The 23,735-nt window shown below is 45.2% G+C and overlaps 1 protein-coding gene and 1 long non-coding RNA gene across 2 annotated transcripts in view; one reads left to right on the forward strand and one right to left on the reverse strand.

Moving 5' to 3' along the window:
• Positions 1 to 8,390, reverse strand: part of LOC111862874 (protein rhomboid) — a 29,161-nt gene extending 20,771 nt beyond the window's left edge. The window contains exons 1-2 of the mRNA XM_023848641.2: positions 8,288 to 8,390; positions 4,642 to 4,865 (exon numbers count right to left, since the gene is read on the reverse strand). The gene's annotated coding sequence lies outside the window, so the exon portion shown is untranslated. The remainder of the gene's footprint in view (positions 1 to 4,641; positions 4,866 to 8,287) is intronic.
• The window catches only part of LOC111862875, a 43,223-nt gene extending 26,802 nt beyond the window's left edge, over positions 1 to 16,421 (forward strand). The window contains exons 3-4 of the long non-coding RNA XR_002842505.2: positions 12,900 to 13,015; positions 16,185 to 16,421. This is a non-coding gene — a long non-coding RNA (uncharacterized LOC111862875). The remainder of the gene's footprint in view (positions 1 to 12,899; positions 13,016 to 16,184) is intronic.
• The last annotated feature ends 7,314 nt before the right edge of the window (positions 16,422 to 23,735 follow it).

Below are 23,735 nucleotides of genomic sequence, written 5' to 3' on the forward strand. Positions count from 1 at the left end.
GTCATTTTCTATGCGGTCCGTGTCGTAACAAAGGCACGTAGGCGATTAGTTTTCCCGGAATTCCTTGTTCCATTATGATTCCGTAATTTGACGCTATAGCCCTACATCCGAGTTACTGACAGCGTCATTAAACAAGGCACGAAGAGACGCTACGTAGCACAAGTAGTTGATAAGGCGTCATCAAATACATCAAGAATAAAACATTCCATTGAGGGACAAACAGGAACTGTCTATCGATCCACTGGAGACACTGTGTCTGCAGCTCACATTCTGAAACTCAGTATGAATGAATAATGGCACTAGACACAGCGGCTGCGTCGTGTTGGACGGCTCGAAATGTCTGCGGTTTCTGTGTCGTGTTGTCCCGCGCAGGTCTGAATCGCATTAGGCCAGATCATCTACTGATGCTCTTCAGCACCATAGAAAGCAACAATCCATGACGTAGCCTGACATTTTCACAGTAAAATGGTTGAGGGGCGAATATAAGTGCCTCTGAAAAGGTCGACACTGCAGAGATGGGCAAAGCGTCAATTTTCTATCTAGGAATTTTGTGCAATCAGAACGAATTATAACCTTTTCAGCGATTACCATATGTTACTGTTGTGAGTGGGTCTGTGAAAACCACAAAGGTTATGCCGGCAGTAGAGCACTCTATCTGACAGCGGATAGCTGGTCCTCCAGTGTGCAGTCCTTGAATGCTATCACGTGTAAGGGTTTGTCGTGACTAATAATAATGGGTTCTGGGTTTGATAATTGGGTTTATTGGCACTTCTTTACAATTGCACTTGACTAACAGCTCACACACTGAACTCCTTCCGAGCGATATCTGTCTTGCGAATCTGCATGAAGAATCTCTCACTAATCACGAACTGATCTCTGCTACTCGAATTCACGAATGCACTGCCTCTTATAACTGCCACGCCGCAAAATCTGAAGTCACCATTTTCAAGCCTTCCATTGTTTGTTTAGCGACTCGCTACCTGGCAACGACTCGTTTGCTGCTATTCCTTGTAACGGGAACTATCTTTTGTTAATATTCGTTGCCGCGGGAACATGAGTACCGAGTCATTGTCTAGCAATCAACGTCTGCTCCGGCTCCACCATTCTGGCTTTCAGTCGTCATGTTAAAATACTTATATATTTCACAGAAGTACCAAGATGCGCAGAAGTTTTATAAATCGCATAATTTTTATTACCTCACTGAATCGAGTCAAGCTCTGCAACATGAACTACAAATAAAAAAGCCCCAAATTCTCGAGGCGTTTTCTGACAGCTGTCTCATCTGGTTTCATCAGCGTCTCCATGCAAATACTGGGATACCACCTGCATAAACCATTTCAGATACAGAAGAGCAAGCTGAGAATTCAGATATGTCAGTCTTCAGTTCGATTCACGGCCGAGAAACCGGCTTTCATGATCAATGTCTTTTGTACTTTCCTTGAATACCTCTGGAAAGATTGGAATTTTACCTCAAAATAGGCCACGACGGTTTATTTCCACAACCATTTACATCCATGAAGATTTCTACTTTCTGGGATTTTGTGACATGTAATCTGGTAGAAGGTTGACAGATTTTCGGAGTTTGATGCTGGAGTTACGAGACTCCTCCGAAATGTTGCAGACATTCTACCAAGTCATCATAACGTATATGACAGACACGTTCATAGTCACCTCAGATCCCGATTTCAGTCCGTCTCACAGCACCTGCAGCCATGGAAACAAGCCCCCAGTCTTACTCTAGTCTGCCCCCTCCATAGACATCACGGCACCGCCTGAGAAACTGCTGAGTAATTATGGCAAATATCCCATGGCTTTTTGAATGAAATTTTTGCAACTGGGGAAGTTGACGGTTTCGGATTTTCCGGAAAGCAGGCGGTTGTTGCATATCTGGAGGTCCTGTCCCTGAATCGTAACCTCCCGAGCATGTTTGATTTGTTAATTCAACTTTTATTTAGGAAGCATAATCTCCAAAACAGTTTGTCATAATTTCACCCCATGGGTCGGGGTGTCTTTGGGTGAGAGTAATTTTTACCAGGAAGGTTGTTAAACCTCGTTTCATATAAAGTAACCTCACGTGTCGGTTTGATGGGTTAGCTCAGGTAAGGCGGGCACTCGACTCTATTCCAGGTGTGTTAGCAGATGGCCAGGAGGTACCACCACACGGCCCCCGTTCTCTCATTCCGAAGACAAGACTCTTGTGCTGGATTTTTATTGAAGCGCTTCTATGGTTGCACGGGCACAATAGTTCACTTTCTCTGCGACGTTGGGAAGACGTAAATCCAAATATTTTCAACATTTCCGAAAGCCTATATACTTCTGGTACTTTTACTTATGGAGCTGAGCCCTTCTTGACAAGAAGCAAAATCTGCAGCTACTCCAGAATTTCCCAGCATTTTATGGAACCCGAAGGTTCATTAATTATCATGTTCACAAGAGCCCTCCATTGGTCCCTATCCTGAGCCAGATCATTCCAATCCATATCATTCCATCCCTCTAAGGTCCATTTTAATATTGTAGACCCACCTACAACTTGGTCTACTCAGTGGTTTATTTCCTTCTGGTTTCCCAACCAATATCCTATATCCCCGGTCGTGCTATATTCCCTGCCCACCTCATCCTCCTTGACTTGATCATTCTAATTATACTTGGAGAAGAGTACAAGTTATGAAGCTCCTCATTATGCAGTTTTCTCCAACCTCCTGTCATTTCATCCCTCTTCGGTTCAAATATTTTTCTCAACACCCTGTTTTGTTTTAAGATTTCTTCTGCCACTGCCCTGAGCGAACCTGCTCTATACAAACTTCTGATGCTCCCAGTACCGAATCTCATGTCCGTTTTCTTTAGCCTGGGACGTTTATCCAGAGGATCCCTCCAGATCCGGGGCTTTGTGTGCATTTTCGTAACAAAGTTAATTTCTACGGTGAAGAGTTGTTAGCCCTACGCCCAAACCCCAAGCTTGAGGACCATCCCTTGACGGCTGTCCGCGACTGCTTATTCATTATATTCGCAGCTTCCCTCCATACCTGGAGGACGTCTACTCCTTCCGCAACCTGAGGACGCGCCGTGCCGTGGTGACAGGGACCCACCTAACATGGCACTAATTTAATTAATCCCAAAATATGTAATTAATTTGAGTCATATTAAATTAATTAAAGATACCAGAATCATGCACGAAATTTGGACGGTTACAAGGCTGCCGCTGCCTTGAAGAGCTGTGACACTGATCTCGTGCCCGATTTCCCTTCCATTGCTGGCACAAAGCCCCCTTTGTTTCCAGCATGTGATATCGCATTTTATACAAATTACCTGTCATTGGCGAAGTTACTAGTTAAGTTTTGGTACCGTTTGAAATCTGCGTCGAGACGTGCGTTTAGCAATTTGCTGTGACAGTACTGTGCACATTCGCCTGTGCGGCGGCAACTGACTCTAGTTAAGCTGTCATCCGCTCGGGTCAGTGGCAGCACTTCGTCCTGTTTCCATTTCACTCCACATACAGATCAAAGAGACGACAAAAATTCCGCCACATTCAGAATTACCCTTCAATGTACGCAAAACCACAAAGCCTTTGTGCGGTTACAAGGGCACCTCGTTTTGCGGCATGGCCTGTGACTACTTCACGATCCACGTGTCGTCTAATTACTGTTCTCGCGAAACGCTGTACGTTCACAGGCGACCTACATATAGAGAGAGGTCCTCGCGGTGCTCGAAGTGCACATTACAGTCTTCTGGGTTAATACAGCGTGTAGTCTGCTATTATACGCATGTTTCGGAGGAATCTGGTGCGTCTATCTTCAGGTCAGTAACCATCAACCAATCACAAGGCGTCAGAAGCCAGAAGAGCGCAGTCCACACACAGGCAGTTGGGTATACAGACGTAACTACAACACTGCACAACGAGTCACTCCCTCTAGACATAACTTTCGAGATATTTAAGATTCTCAAGGCATATCGTAACCAACGGTTTGGAGGAACACGCGTATGTAGTGTTCTTTGTTTTACAACGCTCTAAGCATGGCAGACTATATAAGGTCGAATGCTATGGCAACTGGCACCGGTAAACAGGGTTGTGAATGATTTGGAATGTATTATCCCAGTATTTTCTCGATCGACTGAGGAAAGCCACGATAAGCTTCATCCAGGGTAGCCGGTGACCTGGCCGAGATTCGAATTGAGCACCTTCCGAGAACATAATATAGCATTATCGCTACAGCACCATGCTAGGTCCATCTTAAGACAGAAGCGTAAGAGCTCTACCCTGAAGATGGACGAAGCACGTTCCTCCGAAACGTAACAGTAGCATATGCTAGGATGAACTTCGTATTGTGTTCAGGAAGGTGGGTGCAACAAAATGTGGCTCAATATACCGTCCTGAGAAAGGGAGCAGGCAGCACTTGGCAGACGTCTGGGTAAGAGCTGAGTGGTCTATTTTCAAGTACGTAAATATGGATGCTTATGCAACACAGGAGTGCCAGCTAGGTCTCAATCGCGTACACGTAGGAAGCCATAGGTACTGAGTGTTACTTTTACTGATATCATGTTGATTACGTGTTAACATTACACATGCCAGCACATACAGCACCATTCTTCCCACAGTGAATACTTAGACTTAAATTCTGACCTTGGAAAAGTGATATGACCTACCTTGACTTTGCCATGACCCCACCCACGACCTCACTCGCGCAACCTTGCTCCACTTCCTTTACGCACAACACCGCCACGCCTGGAACTATGCAGCCAGCCAGCCAGCCACCTCGCCACGAGGACTCTGGCGCCCGAAAAGCGACCACTCTCTCACAGAGTCGCGTCGTGCCGCGCGCACAGAGCACCGGTCAGGCCGGGCTCGTTGGCTTAGCTGTCTCCTTGTACTGGAACAAATACAGGATTATTCAAAAAGAATTAACCGTTTTTATTACGCAATATTTTATTAAAGGAATGTAATACAAAACTCCAGCCAAGTCACAAGTATTCTACTCAAAGTCAACTATTATTTCCTGTCTTATAAGTGTTCAATGTCGCCACCACCTGCAGCAAGGGCAACATCAATGCGATAAGAGAATTCGTCCCAGGCGCGTATCAGCATATCACGAAGCACCGAGTTAATCGCTGTTGTTATTCGATGTTTAAGATCATCGAGGTTAGTGGGTAGCGGTGGAACATAAACGTGATCTTTTACATATCCACACAAGAAGAAATCACACACGGTGAGGTCTGGGGATCTCGCAGGCCAAGCACAAAGAGCAAGGTCTTGGGCCCCCTTCCGACCAATCCATCGCTGGGGCACTTTTTCATTTAAAAAAGCTCGGACCATCAGGTGCCAATGGGGCGGTGCTCCATCTTGTTGAAAAATGAAGTCGTGCGAATCTGCTTGCAGTGAAGTGAAGAGCCAGTTTTGGAGCATATCGAGATAGGTTTGTCCTGTAACGGTGTTTCCTTCAAAGAAAAAGGGACCATAAACCTTGTCCTGAGACACAGCACAGAAGACGTTCACCTTAGGGGAATCTCTTTTGTGTTCAGCTGTTTCATGTGGGTGCTCTGATCCCCAAATACGCACATTGTGACGATTGACCGTGCCGCTCAAGTGAAAAGTCGCTTCATCACTAAAAATTAAACGTGAAATGAAGGTTTCGTCTTCCATCATCTCCAGCATCGAATCACAAAATTCCATCCGCTTCCTTTTGTCGTCATTGGTAAGTGCCTGAACGAGCTGCAGTCTCTATGGTTTCAAATGTAGACGTACTGTTAGCACACGCCAGACAGTGAATTGAGGGATCGCAAGCTCACGGCTAGCTCGATTTGTTGACTTCCGCGGGCTCCTCTCAAACGCAGCACGGATTCTCGCCACTTGTTCCTCCGAGACTAGTGGTCGTCCTGGACTTTGTCTTTTATACAGACACCCACTCTCTTGCAACTGTCGAAACCACCGTCGAATGTTCTTAGGACAGGGCGGATTAATGCTGAATCGCCTTCGAAAAGCACGCTGCACCGTGACAACCGATTTTGTTTTCGCGAACTCGAGAACGCAGAACGCCTTTTGCTGAGGACTCGCCATTCCGAGGGTAAACGAACAACTGAACGTTGCCGGAAGAACGACGCGACTTCAGCGCCCCTGTGGCAGCCATTCACAACCTAGATAACTCCTCTTTCAAATGGTCACTGACTCATTTCATGACGATGCTTGAGAACTGAAGCAGTGCATCATGAAATCGGTTCATTCTTTTGAATAACCCTGTATATTCCTGGTTTCATGTTGTTACCGCATAATGCAGCAAACGATCAAAATCGAAGCTTAAAAAGTAACTTCATGCACGACCTAACCATATATGATAAAAAAAAGGTAAGGCTATCCCTGCAAGTTTGTCAGCCTTACACGCCGGCCAGGGCCATAGCGCGGTCGACGACATCCTTAGCCCCTTTATAGCCCTTCGGCACAGACCACGCAGAAAATACAGCCTCCCTGTTGCTGAGAAGGCTTGTTTACTGATCCGTTGCATAGCAGTGGACGTCCTATTGTGGCGCTCGTACGCTTCCGCTGGAATGTGTTTACCGAGTCGTTGCCTAGCAATGGGTCTATAAGTCACAATACTTTTGGCTGATGCAGAAGCCTAGGAAGAAGAACTGTGTAAAGGTGTAAACTTCTTGTGGAAGACTATCTTGACAATATTAATACCAACCTCGCTGGTAAATGAGTTTCCATGCTTTTTCTTTTTCACTGGCTGTACAGCCCCCTTGAGCCCTTGCCAGTTTCATGATCATTTTATAGATGGTAGGCCTCTATTGAAACACATGACAACACAAACATATACACATACAAAACTTCCATGCCTCGTGTGGGATTCGAACCCACAATCCCGGCTTCCGAGCGAGCGGAGACCGTACATGCCTTAGGCCGCTCGGCTACCGTGACTGGCACTCCCACTCCTATATCAAGCAAAGTGAGTCAGATAAGGGGCATCTGTATCAGGTTACCTGCGAAGATAAGATTGAGTTGGCTCTCCTTAATTTACTCTAATATGAACGCTAAACTTCTCAACGGAAATGTGACTGCCGTGGACTGAGAACGAAGTACGGATATTAATGACGCAAGACACTCGCAGCACTAAGCATGTTCAGAGAAAACAATAAGCTTGGCAGCGTATCGCCTGACTGCAGCATCAACCCGTGAAATTGTGTGTTATGAGCAGAGAGTTACATTGCTGCTTCAATTTGCTGTGTTTCATCTCTGTAATACCGTTGTGCACCTTTACGTTAAATACCTATTATAAGGGATTTTCATTTAAAGATATACAGTAAGGCGTATGGGATTATTGCAAGATATGTGTTTTGTTTCGGATGTCCATAGCAGTTTTTTATTAGAAGATACAGTGTTGGGTGGTGTGGACTGGATTGATCTCGCTCAGGTTAGGGACCAGTGGAGGGCTTTTGTGAACACGGTAAAAATATTGTGGTTCCGTAAAATGCTGGGAATTACTTGAGTAGTTGCACAATTGGCGACTTCTCAAGAAGGGCTCAGCTCCATGAACTTGATCAGTTAGTTAGCTACAGTGCTAGTTACACGAATTCAGTTCAGGTCTCTGTAATTGCTTGTGTTTCTGTTAAGTAAGTCTTCAGCTTCAGACACGCTAATTAAGGGATCGTAAGGCATTTGATTACGCAAATAAAGATTTCTTGCAAGATGTGTTTCAATTAGCTGGTTCTCGTCTCCTCTTCGCCTAGTACATATGCAAATGTAACGGCTCATATTTTTATTTTTTCATGCCTCTTTCTGTTATGTTGTAATGCATTTCTTCTTTTTATTTAGTAAGGTATGGTGCCGCTGGCCGATCACCGTGACCGCGCGCTCTCAGGCATGAACTGCCTTCGCTACCTCGAACGCTGGGATCGTGGGTTCGAATCTCACTCAAGGCATGGATGTCTGTGTGCGTTTATTCTGTGTCTGTGTTATTCTGTGTGTAGGCAGTGGCCTTGCGACAGGCTGCTCCCCCCCCCCCGGTCCAAGGAGTTCTACCGACTGTACAGAACTAAGAAACTGAAAAAGCGGCCAAGGTTCAACAAAGGGCTGTAGAGCCTCACCGTGTCCTGAGGTGTGCAATAGGCCAACGCAGGCAGAGCTCTACATCTTCTTCCGTCTTTAAATCAAGGACTTCGCCATCTCTGACCCGACACTGGCCTGCTTAGGAAGTTGTTTTTCACGTACATTGGACTGCCTGCAACTAGAGGCACGGGTGACGTCACAGCAACACTTAGCGCTCGCTATGTATAAGCTGAGCTAGAAAGGATTACCACTTACCAGCGGTTCGCAGTCACTGTTCCGCACTTCGACTACCGAACTATGGAACAAAAATTCACTGAAAATTAGAACTTAAGAATGTTACTCTTGCGACACACGTTCGCCAGTCACAGTACTTGCCACGTGGAGAACTGCATGTTTTGTTTTTTCTGCGGTATTAATGTTACAGACTAGAATGCACATGCGCAGTCCTATGCCGCCTTCACTCTGCGCAAGGTTTCGTGACTGTTCTCATGCTTCTAGATGCTTCTAGTCGCAGTGAATCAACTGTATGGGCTGATACAGGCCTGAGTTGCCTGAGGATGGCCTTATATGGCCGAAACATGTCGCGACAGTGAAATGAAATGTTATGTTAATGACATTTTAGGACATTTAAATGTGACTGTAATTACCTTTAAAATAAAATTTTATGTTGCATTAGAGAAGAAAGCAAGTGGACATGTACGAGACATTGTTAGAAGACTCAGACCAAGTTCTATTTATATTTTTCCTTGGTTCACATTTCAATGTCAGCATCACAGACTACATAGCGTCGAATGGTAGTGTGATACAAGAATAAAGAATTTATAAGGATTTGGGAGGAAACGGCCATGGTCTAACCGAGGTATAATCGCTAGAAGGACTCAGGAAAGACACAAAAACCGGTGCCCCGATCAAGATTCGAATGACGACCTCCTGAATGGAAGCCCAGAGCCTCGCCGCTACGCGAACCTTCTCTACCTCATACAAGTAGGATTGTATCTGATAAATATGAACAGAAGTGAACTCCTTGAACAACTCCTAACGCAAGCTGTTCCGACTCTATGGAAATATGTGATTGTTTTGAACATCCGCCAGTCGCTGTTCATGAGAGGGGCAACTACTCCTGCGGAATTGAAGATGTGGTCACGAGATCATTTCTGGGCTCTGTCCAAGCCTCTCCCATCCCAAATTCGGTATGGCTCCAACATCTGATATAACATCCTTCGATACTCGATACGTGATTAAATTCAAAATGGAAGTTGTGGGTGTAACCGAAAAAACGAAGGCCACAGTCTAACTCGGCTCTGTTAGGACTACTTAGTCTATATGCCAATACTATCACTTGCTTACATAACGAGAAATTGTGGGAATCATTTATTTCTTCAGATGCTTCTTTGTACATGCTGAGACTATCAGGAAGTATCGCTTTATAATAACACAATTTAGTGCTCAATTTCCGTGCATGAGTTCCATTAGTGTAGATTCCGGACACAGGTATATCTATATCACCATATTTGTTATTTCTATCACGTAAATGAAAGCTCGGTACAGAATTTGTAATAAGTTTACGCTTTATAGAATTCCTAGCACCACTGCTTCCTCAGTTAGGCTCTAGCCATCGAACCAAACCTAGGTATGCATAAACACTGCGTGGTCAACAAGGCTCTGGTTTTCATTCTGCAAAATTACGACATCAAAATTTTCATATTTTTTTAAAAAATCAGTTACAAGTAGCAGCATTTTACAACCTCGCTTAAACCTCAGAAAACAGAACATGCCATGTTGGTGTTACTCATAAGAAATTTTAAAGACACTAACATAATCGTAACCACATTTCATGAAAATCCGTCCATCGGTTCAAATGTTATTGTCACGTGTTTATGGCTCCGTGACCAATAATAACGAGTTCTTTTACAGTCACTCTTAATCAAGATCAATTTACAACAACTCACAATACGTCGTCAGTTCAGTTCTGATCTGACTTACTCTGGTCTTACTCACGACTGACTTGAACGACAACTGTCCTCTCTTCGAGTCTGTCTTCTACTGTGACTGACTTGGTTCAGAGTTACTTTACGAAAGACTTCTCAAATACAAATAAATGACGAATGACTTCGTTTTCATTTGCACGGCCGCTTATATAGCGTAGCGGTGTCCATGGAAAATGTTTGTTGCTTGTTCGTATCCATAGACACGCTTGTTGCTTCCACCGCTAGTAGGTCTTTTCCAAGATTCTACAACTTCCATTCCCGTATCCATGGACACGTTTGTTTAACACCCAGAGATGGTTTGTGTCCAGGCGGAAAAGTGTTTGTCAATTCGTTTCCTAGAAACGGCCACCATGTCACAGTATTAAGGGGAGCAGACATGGCACGCAAAGTGTGCCATTTCTTACGCGTTTGTTGCACTGTGCTCCTTGAGAAATGCACCATTTAGTTGAGTTTGTTTCTTTCTCTCGTGAGCAGGCAGGCTCTGCATCTTTACTGCAGTGGCCCCAGATCAGTCCATTTGGGGTATGTAGAGCAGAGAGTGTCACTAGGACAAGAATTTCTCCGAGTACTGCTTTTTCCTGCCTGTCATTCTTACATTGCCGCGTACTCATGTGTTGGCCTTAGCAGAGGAATGTGGCCGGCTCAACCAGCCAGCTCCTAACTCCTGACCCGTCACTTGGCCGCGCACAAGAAACGGAAGTACATTTCTTCCTTCTTGGCGGAATTGAGACAGGCTGCAGCAGTTACAGTCTGGTTCACCGAGGGTCGATTTCAGAATCACAATGTAAACTTCTCTTGGTACATCACGTATTTGAGCAGTGCTTGCCACGTGTTTCATTTGCAGTGGCGCAAAAACAGCTCTGTTTTGAGACTCAGATGTCATGACACCAGAGATATATGGTTGTTGTTGTTGTTGTTATTGTTGTTATTATTATTATTATTATTAGTAGTAGTAGTAGTAGTAGTAGTAGTAGTAGTAGGCGTGATGGTGACAGAAGAGTTGTCGTTCAATAAGATATTATTTATTTCGCATTACATCTTTCACATCTTTCTTCTTTCGTACCTTTATCTCATTCCCTCCTTTCTGAGCTGTTAATTAAGTTAAATCTTTATCCTTCATACGGCACAATTTCGAGCACAAAGCTATCACGTAGCTGCAATAGCTATAATATTTGGCTGTGGATCCCTGGAAGGGTTTTCTGTGGAAACGGCTGCAAGAGGGCCGGAAATGACAACTCCTCCGGTTGAATCTTCATGGAATTGCAATAGTAATACTTTTAGTTATAATTTGGTTAATGAGCCAATCTTTTTTGTTGTTGGTTGTTGCTGAAAGCACTCAGAACGGTGAGAGCATCCTCATTATCTGAGACGTGGAGCGTGGGGCCCAACATGAAGTTGGCAAGGACGTCATGCCCCTCCGGTTGCGTGCTCTACACACTGAGTTCCAGGAAGATCCTTCTACTTGTTCCAGTGTTGAAAGGGGAATGTTTACAGAGAGCGTGGGGTTCGTAAAGGAAATTAGGTTACTAAAAGTGTCCACGCTAATACCTATCGCTGTTTATGCTTAATATGCCTAATACAAAATTTAGGAGTTCAATTGCCCATGAGGTCACTGGATTTTTCAATTGACCTAATCCTTCCAGCTGTATGATGGCCCTGGGGTCGACTCAGCCTCGAACAGAGATGACTACTAGGAAACTTCCTAGGGGTAAAGCGCGGCCGGCGCGTAAGGCTTTATCATCTGTGATCCTATTGTCTAGAAAATGTGGGAGCCTCGACGTCTCAAAACCCTATGGATCTCCACGGTCTGTTACAGGGATAGTTTTGTTATTTGTACTTGTGAGTGGGGTCATCTGTCAGACGAATTTTAGTAAAGCTTGTTGTCTTGGGTATCAACGCAATTGTATAAAAAAATAAAGATTTGCCCGTACTGGGAAACATTGATTATCAATTTATATGAAGATCTACATGCATGCTTAATAAATACTAACAGCGCGGACTACTGCCGGACGCTCGTTCTCATGAATCAGCGACGTCGGAACAACACGGGCCACACGTAATGAAGGCCACTGATTTTGTGCGTTTTAACAGAGCTTCAGTGAATGTACAACATTTGTTTAGGTAAAAGAGTTCTATATTGTGGGACATAACGCCGTGTATTCCATCGAAAGGCAGTCAGCGCTGCGGGGGAACATGTCACCTCCATCTTCAGATTCGATGAATAAGTCAAGCAAGGAACCAGCCTAAAACAGGTGCCATCATAATCACCGCTGTAAGAACCTAAGAGCGTGCATTTTTAGAAAACGTCTTTGTAGCCGTTCATGAGATAAATATTTCATATTATTTCTTCGTACGTAGTATTTTAGAATTAGCGAGCTAAAGTAAATAATATGCCTGTTTGTAATTCTATGTGTTTTGTCAATTTCGTTAAATCAGAGACCCAGCCCAGCTTCCGTTGCTTTGTTATACACAGTCAAACAGCTCTGTTACTTGTGCTTGTCTTGCGAATACAAATGTTCCCATAACTGTGAAGTTTTCCTTCTTCCTTTGTGTCTCTTTCGCTCCCTTTCCTTCTGTCCCTGCTTCGCCTTGTGCTCAATTCAAAATCACTGCTTTTGAACATTTTACATTCTGGTATCGATATAAAAATGGATAACTCGACCACTGCAAATTACTTTTCATATTGCTTTCCCGCATTTCAGTGGATATCTGTTTCTCAGGGAGAATGGCGTGGAAGCTATTTCGAGACCACAGTGGATCACTCGATTGTCAGTTTGTAGAAATATTTTAAAATGGAAGCTATCAGATTAGTTTGATTTATAGTCTTGTTTCTTTGATACTTTTCTAATTACCCGTAAACATTGGTTTCTCGAAAACAGCTTCGCCGGAAATGAAGCGACCGGAAGTGACAGCCTCGCAACTGAACTGTAATACCGCAAGAAAAAAGCAGATAATTGGTTGCCACGTCTAGCAGTACGCGTGGACAGCAATGTCGGTGAGTAATGCGCAGAGCGCCACAAAAGCAGAATGGAGTTGCTAACCTGTAATCAAATTTAGGATCTGACACGTTGTTCTGTGAGGTACAAACATTCCACTCTACCTCATCACAGACTATGCTCAAGATACACAGAAAGCAATGCCTTAACAGGGCCGCGCCATAGCTCAAGCGGTTAGTCGCTGGCTTCCCGATCCCGGGTCTGGTCAAGTGGGATTTGTGGTGGACAAAGTGGCGCTGGGCAGGTTTTCTCCGAGTACTTCGGTTTCCCCTGCCAATCTTCATTCCACCAAATTCTCCATCATCATAATCACCCGGGGCAGGTACAATAGGCCAATCAGTGGCCGCAGTGCCGAGTGGACCCAGTTGGACTCCACCCCCCACTAAGCGAATTAAAAAAGAACGCCTTAACAGACTCCCAGAACAGCACTGTACCTGCCTGCGTACCACACACTCCTGTAAGCGAACTTTACAGTGTAAGTTGGAACTGTTTATTCTACTTCGTCCTGCTTGCGAACTGTTGCGGGTCAAGTTATATAACGCAGTTTAGTCAAATAACGTATATTCGTAAATAACAGGAATGAAAACGTTTAAATGTTTGTACTGAGTGTGATTAAAGAGTGAAAAGTAAGTGTTTAATGTTTTCAAACCTCAAATATGGTTAGAAAACAGTCGCTGCGGATTCTACGCTGGAATAATTTATTATTCAAGCCATGGCCTCGTCGCTGTAAAAGCATTATTAATACAAGATTTATTGCCAGTAAAAATAAAACATGCACACAATGAACACTAAAGAAATCGAGAGTCAGTGACGCAATTAAACATGCAGAATTTTTTTCCTTTACAAGGCCAAATCAGGCAACACAATCAGAAGGAACGAAGGGGTTTATATTCACCAATGCAAACCCCGTCTGTAGACACTAATGCACGTGACGATATTGCTTCGTTCTCAAGCAGTGGTTGTGATGAAACTGACAACAGTACAAAGCCTGATGCGCCCTGGTTAATTTCCAGTGTTCATTTATTAACTCTTCATTTTTTTAACGCGTTTAAATGGAGCTGCTTTAATGGCGTCACTCAAGCTAAATTGTTGTGTATATATGTTGCACTTCTTTTATCGCCCAGCACTTTAAAATTTGTATAACGTCTTCGTTATTGAAATCAACTGTGTGAACGTTTCATGGATCACTCTACACACATGGGAAACTTGTTAATACTGTAACGTGGATGGACACAGGCTAGATAACTGACCGGTAAACACATATGACAGCAACGAATGCGCAACAGTAGGGCGTCCATTGCTAGGCAATGTAGGGGTCGACACACCTGACAATACATGATATCCGTTGCTGGGCAACGACGTGTTTTCTGTGGATGGTCCGTGTTGAGCCTATACAGGGAGCAGTGAACACTGTTCGACAGACCATGTGACGTTCAGAAATTAATAAAATCCCTGAAATTAAAAAAGGCCTGTGGAATTGACGGCATCCCAAATGAATGCCTCAGGCACCTTCCAAGGCGACCATTGGGCCACCTAACTCGCTTATTCAATCACTGTTTTCGGCTCTCTCACTTTCCAAATACTTGGAAGGAAGCAAAAATAATAACTTTACCTAAACCAGGTAAAGACCCGAAATTTCCTCAAAATTTACGTCCGATCAGCCTCCTGTCCACGACAGGAAAACTATTCGGAAAAGTAATTTTAAAGTTCCTCCGTAAACATATTGAAGAAAGAGGCCTGCTCAACGCAAGTCAGTTTGGTTTTCGTGCACGTCACAGCACGACATTGCAATGTATGAGGCTGGCGGACCACGTGACCCTTAATTTCAACAATAAAATGTCTACGGCTGCAGTGTTCTTGGACATCGAAAAAGCCTTTGATACCACGTGGCACTCAGGCTTGCTGTTTAAATTATCAAAATTGGAATTCCCCAACTCTTTGACCAAGCTTATTGGGTCCTTTCTCTCTAAACGTAAATTCAGGGTCTCTGTTGAAGGCGAAATGTCAACGCCAAGGGAAATACAAGCAGGGGTGCCACAAGGTTCTGTCCTTTCCCCTACTCTCTTTAATTTGTATATAAATGATGCCCCCCATACACAGGGCGTTCACCTGGCCCTCTTTGCAGACGACACCTGTCTGTATGCGACAGATCGCAAAGAGGGTTTTATTGTTAGAAAACTCCAGCGCGGTCTCAGCTCAATGGAGACCTGGTGTGAGCGCTGGAATATAAAAATTAATGAAGATAAGACTCGGGGGGTCTACTTCTCCCGTGGTCGTCGACCGCCTGAGTCTTGTCTTACTCTAAATGGAAGAAATATTCCATTTGTAAATAGTGCAAAATATCTAGGTGTAATCTTCGATAAGAGAGTGACTTGGAGATTACACATAGAAATGATCGAAGCCAAGGCCTTCAGAACATTCATTAGAGTGTACTCCCTATTCAAAAGTGAGCGATTGAGCGCCAACATTAAACTGACCCTCCATAAAGCTCTTATTAGATCCGTAATGACTTATGCTAGTCCCGCCTGGGAGTTCGCGGCAGACACTCATCTAGTGAAATTGCAGCGCCTGCAAAACAAGGTTCTCCGCACGATTGGCAATTTTCCAAGGCGCACACCGGTCCGCGATTTGCACATGGCATTCAAAATTCCATACGTTTATGATTACATAACAAAATTATGCAGGCAACAAGCAGAAGTCATACAAAATCATGATAATGAGAATGTTCGCAACATCGGACAAGGCGAAGCCCGACACAGAAAGTATAAGAGGCTTAAACTTGGCGGCGGTCAGGCATACGACCGTTCAAGTGACTAGACTGCCGTGATAGCTAATACTATTAGGATATTTATTTATATATATATAAAAGGGCATAATCTGCTGTACCTAGCCTGGACTGACGGAGGCCGTGTAAATATTGTACATTTATATAAGTATGTATTGCAAATATGTGTAAATACAGACAATGGACAAATTACTACAGACTGACTAACAAATGACAGACCCGACCTCTCGTCAGAGAGGGCGCTACACATGGACAGGACAGTAACTTTCATACAAAAGAAATATCTGGTCATGAGCCCCAGCTGGGGCTCGACACCAAGACAGACAGACTGACTGACCGTCAGTGGTAACGTGACTCTGACTCTGACTCTGACTGTTCGACAGGATTCGACAGGAAGACGTCGTTCAAAGCAGCTGAGCAGTGGAGAGACTTGTGACTTCTACACGGCTCAAGAGAAGACTGTAAGAGTAGCGAAGATAACGGACTGACAGAATCCAACAGCAGAGTCCCAGAGGCTACAAACGAAGAGTAGAATTGAAATGGGAATTCTTTGCTTTATGTGTTATTGTTTTAGTAATAATTTGTTGAGTTATAATTCTTTGTGGTTACAGCTTATTCAATAAAACAGCTCCGTCAAATCCGTAATCCGTAATTATTTGTCACGTACCCCCTTACACGTGACAATGCCTCAGAACTTGTTCCACGTGATATTCCTGAAGATCATGAACTTAATGCAAACGTGTTCAGAGCCTTGGTTAGATTTTGTATAAATAAAAACAGTATCAGTTTCTGACAGGATAGCAGTTCTAATTTCCGGAATTGTGTGCGGACTTCTCTGAAACATATACCGTTCAAGTACTGTCACAGAAAATGACTTCAATGATTTAAGCCTGGCGAGATTAGCCGTCATGAAAATCCTTCCCAAAACAGCGCAGGATACCGGTTGGACAAGATTCACTTCTCAAAACTTCAGGAAGACAGCGAAGTACGGTGCTGCTGGTGAGGTCTGACACCGTTTGGTTGAAACCAGGCTGAATTCACTGGAATCCCTGAGGAAGGAGACGGAGTAGACACCACAAGTGACTGTACCACTGAATATTGCGACGCTGGATAATGCCCACCATGCTGTGACTCTCTGGGTGCAGTAACTTGGCAACGGCAAAGCTTCGGGTTCTGTTCTCCGAGGCGCAAATCGGACACTTTGCTTGTTAATGTAACAATCCAAGTGGAAGTTCGCTTCATCGGAGAACTGTGTGACTGCTTTCCAGTAGCTCTCTGTACTTCCTCGCAAAAGCGTAGCGAATCGCTATTCTACCTTCCGGAAGTGGCTGACTCAGCAGCATTCTTATGTACATGCAGTGTAACTTCTCCCGTACGAACAGAGGCGCTATGTTTACGTCACGGCGGATAGTGCAACATAAACAGAAGAGCCACCAGAAGAGTAAACTTTCTGGTCCGTCTTATGAAGTTGTCCCTGTAACAAGCCGTGAGACGTCGAGGCTCCCACATTTTCTAGACAGTCGGCTCACAGATGGCGCTGAGGTTGTCAGCCTTACGCACCAGTCGCGCCTTGCTCCCAGGAATATTCCTGGTACTCATTTCAATTAGAGGCCGAGTCGACCCCAGGGCGCTAGTGCAGCTGGAAGGATTAGGTACATCGAAAAAGTCCACCTCATCGGAACTCGAAGATCCGATTTATAGGACCCCATTTTTTGACCAGTTTAATGTTGCCAAAGGTAACACACAAATTTTCTAGTATGATCTGTGAAAGTTTCACATAGCTGCGCTCAGTAACAAGGAAGTTATACACAGTGTGAGTTATCAGATGACAAAGCGCACTGTGTATCATGCGCTCCTTCAGACCCAACTCTACAGGAGGTATGCGGTACAGGTTGCTTGTGTGTCATGCTTAGTCCTCATCACGGGGTCAAATAGGGCTGCAGTGAATGCATAATGCGATTTTGTAACGTCGTGCAGAAGCAAGACGATAGCCGTTAATTGTGTCTTATTCGGAAAATTTTCGGCTGGAATATGCCGACCAACCAACTTCACTGAAATTATTATGGTTTTCTTCAGTGGCTCCAGAGAAATACTGGTACCTCGGTTTTCCCTGTGCAAATTATAATTCAACGAGAACTGCATATTCCTCTGTCAAGTGTCTGTTACAGTCGAAAAGAGGGCAGTCCATTGATAATTCTTGGGGTTTCTGCAACCTTATGGACTGGTCTGTGCTAAGTCATATATCGTTATGTATAAACCAGGTTATGAGATGACGTGTATAGTCCGGGTGGGATGTGTCCGAATGGGAAATATGAACGGTACATGTTTTTTTCAAACGTTCGACTCTGTATACGCCCACATTCGGGTAATGTGGTAACTTTACCTGCCGTCTCCAAGTTCTTCCAGCATATGTGTTACTTCAATGAAGATTAAATGTAAAATAACCAATCATCCAATGTATACCCTCATCTAATCGTCACAGCCCCTAAAACGTGAAAGTATATTATTTAAAAAACAAAAAAAAATTTTTAGCCAAAGTACCAAAGTAATAACCCGGAGAGTGAAAATAGCAAAACGATATTCAGATTAAGATCTGAAAGTTTGTGACGATGATGCATTAGGGCAAATATTGTGTTTCTGGACATTATGCATCGTCTTGTCTTTTAGACAAAGGTAGGAAGCTCGATAATCTCTGTACTGACGTACCATTGTCACAGACGTTTGGGTCCGGAGGTAGGGATTGGGCCAAACTGAGTAGGTTTCACCTGAAGACAGAGCCAGACGTGTGCTGTAATATAAACAGGACGGTTTGTTCAGAAGGAGACAGGACGCTGGACAATGTCCACAAACATAATATTTATATTCAGGTTAGCTTATCGATTTCTTATCAAGTTGCCGGTATCGTTTTCTGGGACTTTAGGTTTACAGCAAATTTTACATGAACTTAATTTTCTCTGAACTCATGAGGAAGGACTGTGAGGTAGTTTGGGTAGCCGACAGTTGATTTTACTGCTTCATTCCAAGCGGCGAACACAAAACTTCTGCAAAGTAGCAGGGTTTGTGAGTCTACTCTGAGCGTTGCTATGGCAACGCCAAATGGGGAAGTTGACTGTGGGGCGGGAAGCAACGCTGAAGCAGCGAGGGTGCATGAAAAGCTTGTGCGCGAGGGACGGCCCTTCAGATCTGTGTATTTCTGGATGAAAATTGGCTCTTCGCTGAGAGGCAAGCTCTTGTCTGATCACAAGATCATGCCTGTCCCTCACAGCTTCCCCTTAACATGAGAACATTATCACCTCCCCTGCAATCTCGAATACCCAACTTTCTTGTCCGTCTGTACCTTACTTGCTGGCAAGATGCTTAAACAACAGCTAGGCCGCGCTCAAGACATGATTTTATGCACGTTCTTATGGTTTTATCTTATTGTCGTATTTAACAAACACAACTGGAATTCTTATTCTGTACAAACGTCACTTTTGCCAAAGTCACGCAAGCCCCACGTTAGTCGCCGTAACTTGTGGGTTATATTCATCTGTTTTGGTAAGGTTCCAAACTCGCTTCGTCAAACTAAGTCTTGCTTGCTTTGTAGCTCGGTTCCGAATTACTGTTCGTGTATTTGAATAACGAACCTGTTCAGGAAGTTAAAATTACGCTTCTTCAGACATTTATTCCCGACTTACATCGGCTCAGTTACTTAACGAACACGATTGTCATGAAGGAAAGTCTTTTCGATTCGATTTCACATACACTCGGCAGATAAAAGAAACGTAAAGGTAAAGTTGGCCAGTCACGGTAGCCGAGCGGTCTGAGACATGCACTGTCTTCGCTCGCTCGGAAGCCGGGATCGTGGGTTCGAATCCCACTCAGGGCATGGATGTTCGTGTGCGTTTTTCTGTGTTTGTGTACAGGTAGAGGCCTTGCGACGAGCTGATCACCCGCCCAAGGAGTCCTAGCGAATATGTAAGATCTGGAAAAACCGAAGTGAACGGAGAAGTTCATGGAGGTAGGCCTGGGCTCACTGGGGCTGTAGTGCCAAGGGGGGTGGGAGGAAGCAAAAGTTGTCTTTGTGCTTAACTAATTAAGCGCTACACCATGAAGGCGCATGTGGGAGTGGATTTATACTCTTAGATCCACATTTTCTTGACCTCGACACTAGCTGGAAGTGAGTGGTAAGCTTCACGCCCCAGTCGCTTTACACCAGGGGAAAGAGCCCCAGGTACAATTGGATAGGAGGCTGGGTGGACCTCAGAGCCTGTCTGGATGACGTGGAGAAAGGAAAATTGTTGACCCCACAGGGACTCGCGGGCACGCGGTAGCGTAGTCGGTTGAGACACTATGCTACAAGCCGGAAGGTCGCGGGATCGAATCCCGATGAGGTCATTGCATTTTTTTAAATTGACCTAATCCTTCCAGCCGCACTATGGCCCTGGGGTCGATTCAGCTTCTAACAGAAATGAGTACCAGGAATATTCTTGGAATATTTTAGGGGGGTAAAGGGCGGCCGGCGCGTAAGGCTGACAACCTTGCCGCCATATATGAGCCGATTGTCTAGAAAATGTGGGAACCTTAACATCTCACAACCCTATGGGCCTCCACGGCCTGGTACAGGGATACCTTTACTTTCAGCAGTGTGATACCACTCAAATCGTAGCTCTTAACAAATTAAAATGTAAAGTTGTCCCTGCGCTTAACTAATTAAGCAGTACTCCAAGAAGACGTACGGGGGAGTGGATGTATAGACCCACATTTTCTTGACCTCGGCACTATTTGCAGGCGAGTGATCAGCTTCACGCCCCGGCCGTTTTACTCCTGGATAAAGAGCCCCCAGTAGATATTGTTTAGGAGGGTGGGTGGGCCCCAGAGCCGGTCTGGACGACATGGAGAAGAGAAAATTCTTGACCCACCGGGACTCGAACTCCGACCTCTCGGTCGTCCAGCCCGTAGCCAGTCGCTATACCGACTGCGCTATCCGAGCTCAGGCTCTAAAAAATAACTTCTGAATATGGTGTTTCGATAATAAAGGTAACCGAAAATGCACGTTTATGTAGTAGATTATTTCGGATATTCCCGGAGGGAAAAGCGGCTGTGGCGTGAAGCTGGCAACTCACTTCCAGCTAGTGCAGAGGTCAAGAAAATGTGGATCTATACTTACTTAGTAAAGCACAGGGGCAACTTTACCTTTTTTCCCCCTTGGCACTACAGCCCCAGTGGGCCTAGGCCTACCTCCATGAACTTCTCCGTTCACTTCGGTTTTTCTCGATCTTACACATACGGTAGGACTCCTTGGGTGGGTGATCAGCTCGTCGCAAGGCGTCTACCTGTACACAAACTCAGAAAAACGCACACAAACATCCATGCCCTGCGTGGGATTCGAAGCCACGATCCCGGCTTCCGAGCGAGCGAAGACAGTGCACGCCTTAGACCGGCGCAACTGTACCTTACCTGTACTCAAATCCTTCAAATGTTTTCAAGTTTCGAAGTTGGTCAGTGTGCTCTCAATGTCCCTGACCCTCTCTGGCGAAGCTTGTGTGTTCTATCTAAAGATGTTTCGTCCTAGGTGGGATCTTGTGCGTGTGGCACCATAAAGGGCTGGTATTGATTGACTAGTTCGACTATCATTGGCTTCTCAAGAAGGCATTGCTTCATCAACTGGGATACCGGGTACACCCAGGCTGCCTGCCCCGTGTTCATCCAAAGCCAGTGGTCCACGGGACTCGTTACACCTAGAGGCGCTCTCGTCCGTCCGTAACGGGGGGCGCAGTGAGGGACAGGTGATCCATTTAAACTGGCAGATAACAGCAAGCAATGCTTCGTGGTGATGGCAAGAGCTGGTGGCACGGTAGGTACAGAGTGAGACATTCTTGGGTATCTGTAACCTGCAGTCGTTGCGATTATAAAATATTCAATGTCAGATCAGCAGGCCGAGCGAAGCCTTGTGCTTAATCAATAACTTTGTACGATGGATGTACAAAATAGTTTATTCTGTATGTTATGGGGGCACATATCTGCCCAGCAGCTAGCCACGGGCTGCTGTCAGTATCGGGACTGTAGGGTCGTGATTTTCTTTACTGACAATCAAACTGTTACAGAACCGTAGCCCCGCGGTAGCGTGGTTGGTTGAGGCATTATGCTACGAGCCGGAAGGTCGCGGGTTTGATTCCCGACGAAGTCATTGGATTTTTCAATTGACTATGGCCCTGGGGTCGACTTAGCGTCTAGCAGAAAAGAGTGCACGGAATCTTCTGGGGAATAAAGGGCGACCGGGGCGTAAGGCTGACCTCACCGCCATCTGTGAGCCGATTGTCTAGGAAATGTTGGAGCCTGGACGTCTCACAACCCTGTGGGCGTCCATGGCCTGTTACAGGGATAGCTTTATTTCAGAACGATGTAACTTGGATTATGTGACGGCAAGTGAGTGCATGTTCATGAATTCGAATGGATCTGCAAGGAAGCGTCATGGCCTAATCGTAAAGGGCTGCCTCGGTATTTACCTGTAGGCACACGAGATGCCTTAGCCGGAGCAACCGTAGTCCAGGCGGGGATCGAAGCGTTTCCACTTGAGCCAACTTCCTGAATTGCTGCTCGACCAATCGGGAGCGAGCAGTTCCCGAAGCGGAAAGCACCGAAGGACCACACCCACACAAATTTTAAACTCTGATTGCTGCTTTCTTCTTCGGCCCTGAAGATGGTTGGAATATCTTTCTCCGAAACGTGGGTCAAATTTCGACACCCATGTCACTCGGAAGAGAGATCCGCACAGTCCTGGTGACGCTGTGATGTGATCACTGCTCGCTGAATAATGTTCACTGGACCGGCGCCTGCTCACTGCCTGCATTGGGCATGGGGCGTGAACCTTACCCGAAGCATGACGTCAAAGTAAGTTTTCACATCAGTGTGCTCACCTGTACTCGCTTGAGCGCTGTGCTTCACACTCTCATGCTTGACGTGTGCCTGTCATCAAGGGACTGCCACCTCAGTTGCTCCATCGGATTTTCATTACATGTTTTCATGTTTCTACCGTAGTGTCAGCCTTCTTCATTTCGCTACTCAGCGACACCGTCCGTCTGCCGCTGTGGAGCGCATGGAGCACAGAAAGCAGCAATAGGACAAGGTTTACTTTGGGCTGTCACTTCCGCAACCCGTGTTGTGAGGACACCAGACAAGGCCGCGCCATAGCTCAAGCGTGTCTGCTCAAGTGAGATTTGCGGTGGACAAAGTGCCGCTGGGCGTGTTTTCTCCGAGTACTTCTGTTTCCTCTGCCAATCTTCATTCCACCAATTGCTCCACAATCACCCTCACCTATCATCTGGGGCTGGTACAATAGGCCAGAAGTGGCCGCAGTACAAGGGACTTAGTCCCACCCCACTAGTAATAAAATAAAGAGGACACCAGAACGTTCCATAACCGAAATTCACTGTTGCTGAAACTTTCGAAAATATCACACACTTCTGTTGTTTGTCATACTAAATAGTAAAGAGCTGGAAGCCGGGATAGCTCAGTCGGTACAGCGAGTAGCTGTGAGCTGGACGACTAAGGGGTCGGAGTTCGAGTCCCGGTAGGGTCAACAATCTTCTCTTCTCCAAGTCGTCCAGACCGGCTTTGGGGTCCACCGAACCTGCTATCCAATGAATACAGGGGGTTCTTTCCCCAGGGGTAAAGCGGTCGGGGCGTAAAGCTGACCACTCACCTCCAACAAGTGCCGAGGTCAAGAAAATGTCTTCATGGCGTAGTGCTCAATTAGTTGAGCACAAGAACAACTTTACCTTACATTTTCCTAATAATAAGTAGTATAGAGGTCAGGTTTCCCTGCCGGACCCCGTATAACCATACACAGCAGACTCGTCAATCTTTTGTGTCACGTGGGTCTCTCACAGTATGGAAATAACAGAGTGAGTGTGTTTGAGACTGTGGTGATGAAGAGGGCGGACAAAATTCCA

This window comes from Cryptotermes secundus, unplaced genomic scaffold, assembly GCF_002891405.2.
Source record: "Cryptotermes secundus unplaced genomic scaffold, Csec_1.0 scaffold528, whole genome shotgun sequence".
NCBI classification, from domain to species: domain Eukaryota; kingdom Metazoa; phylum Arthropoda; class Insecta; order Blattodea; family Kalotermitidae; genus Cryptotermes; species Cryptotermes secundus.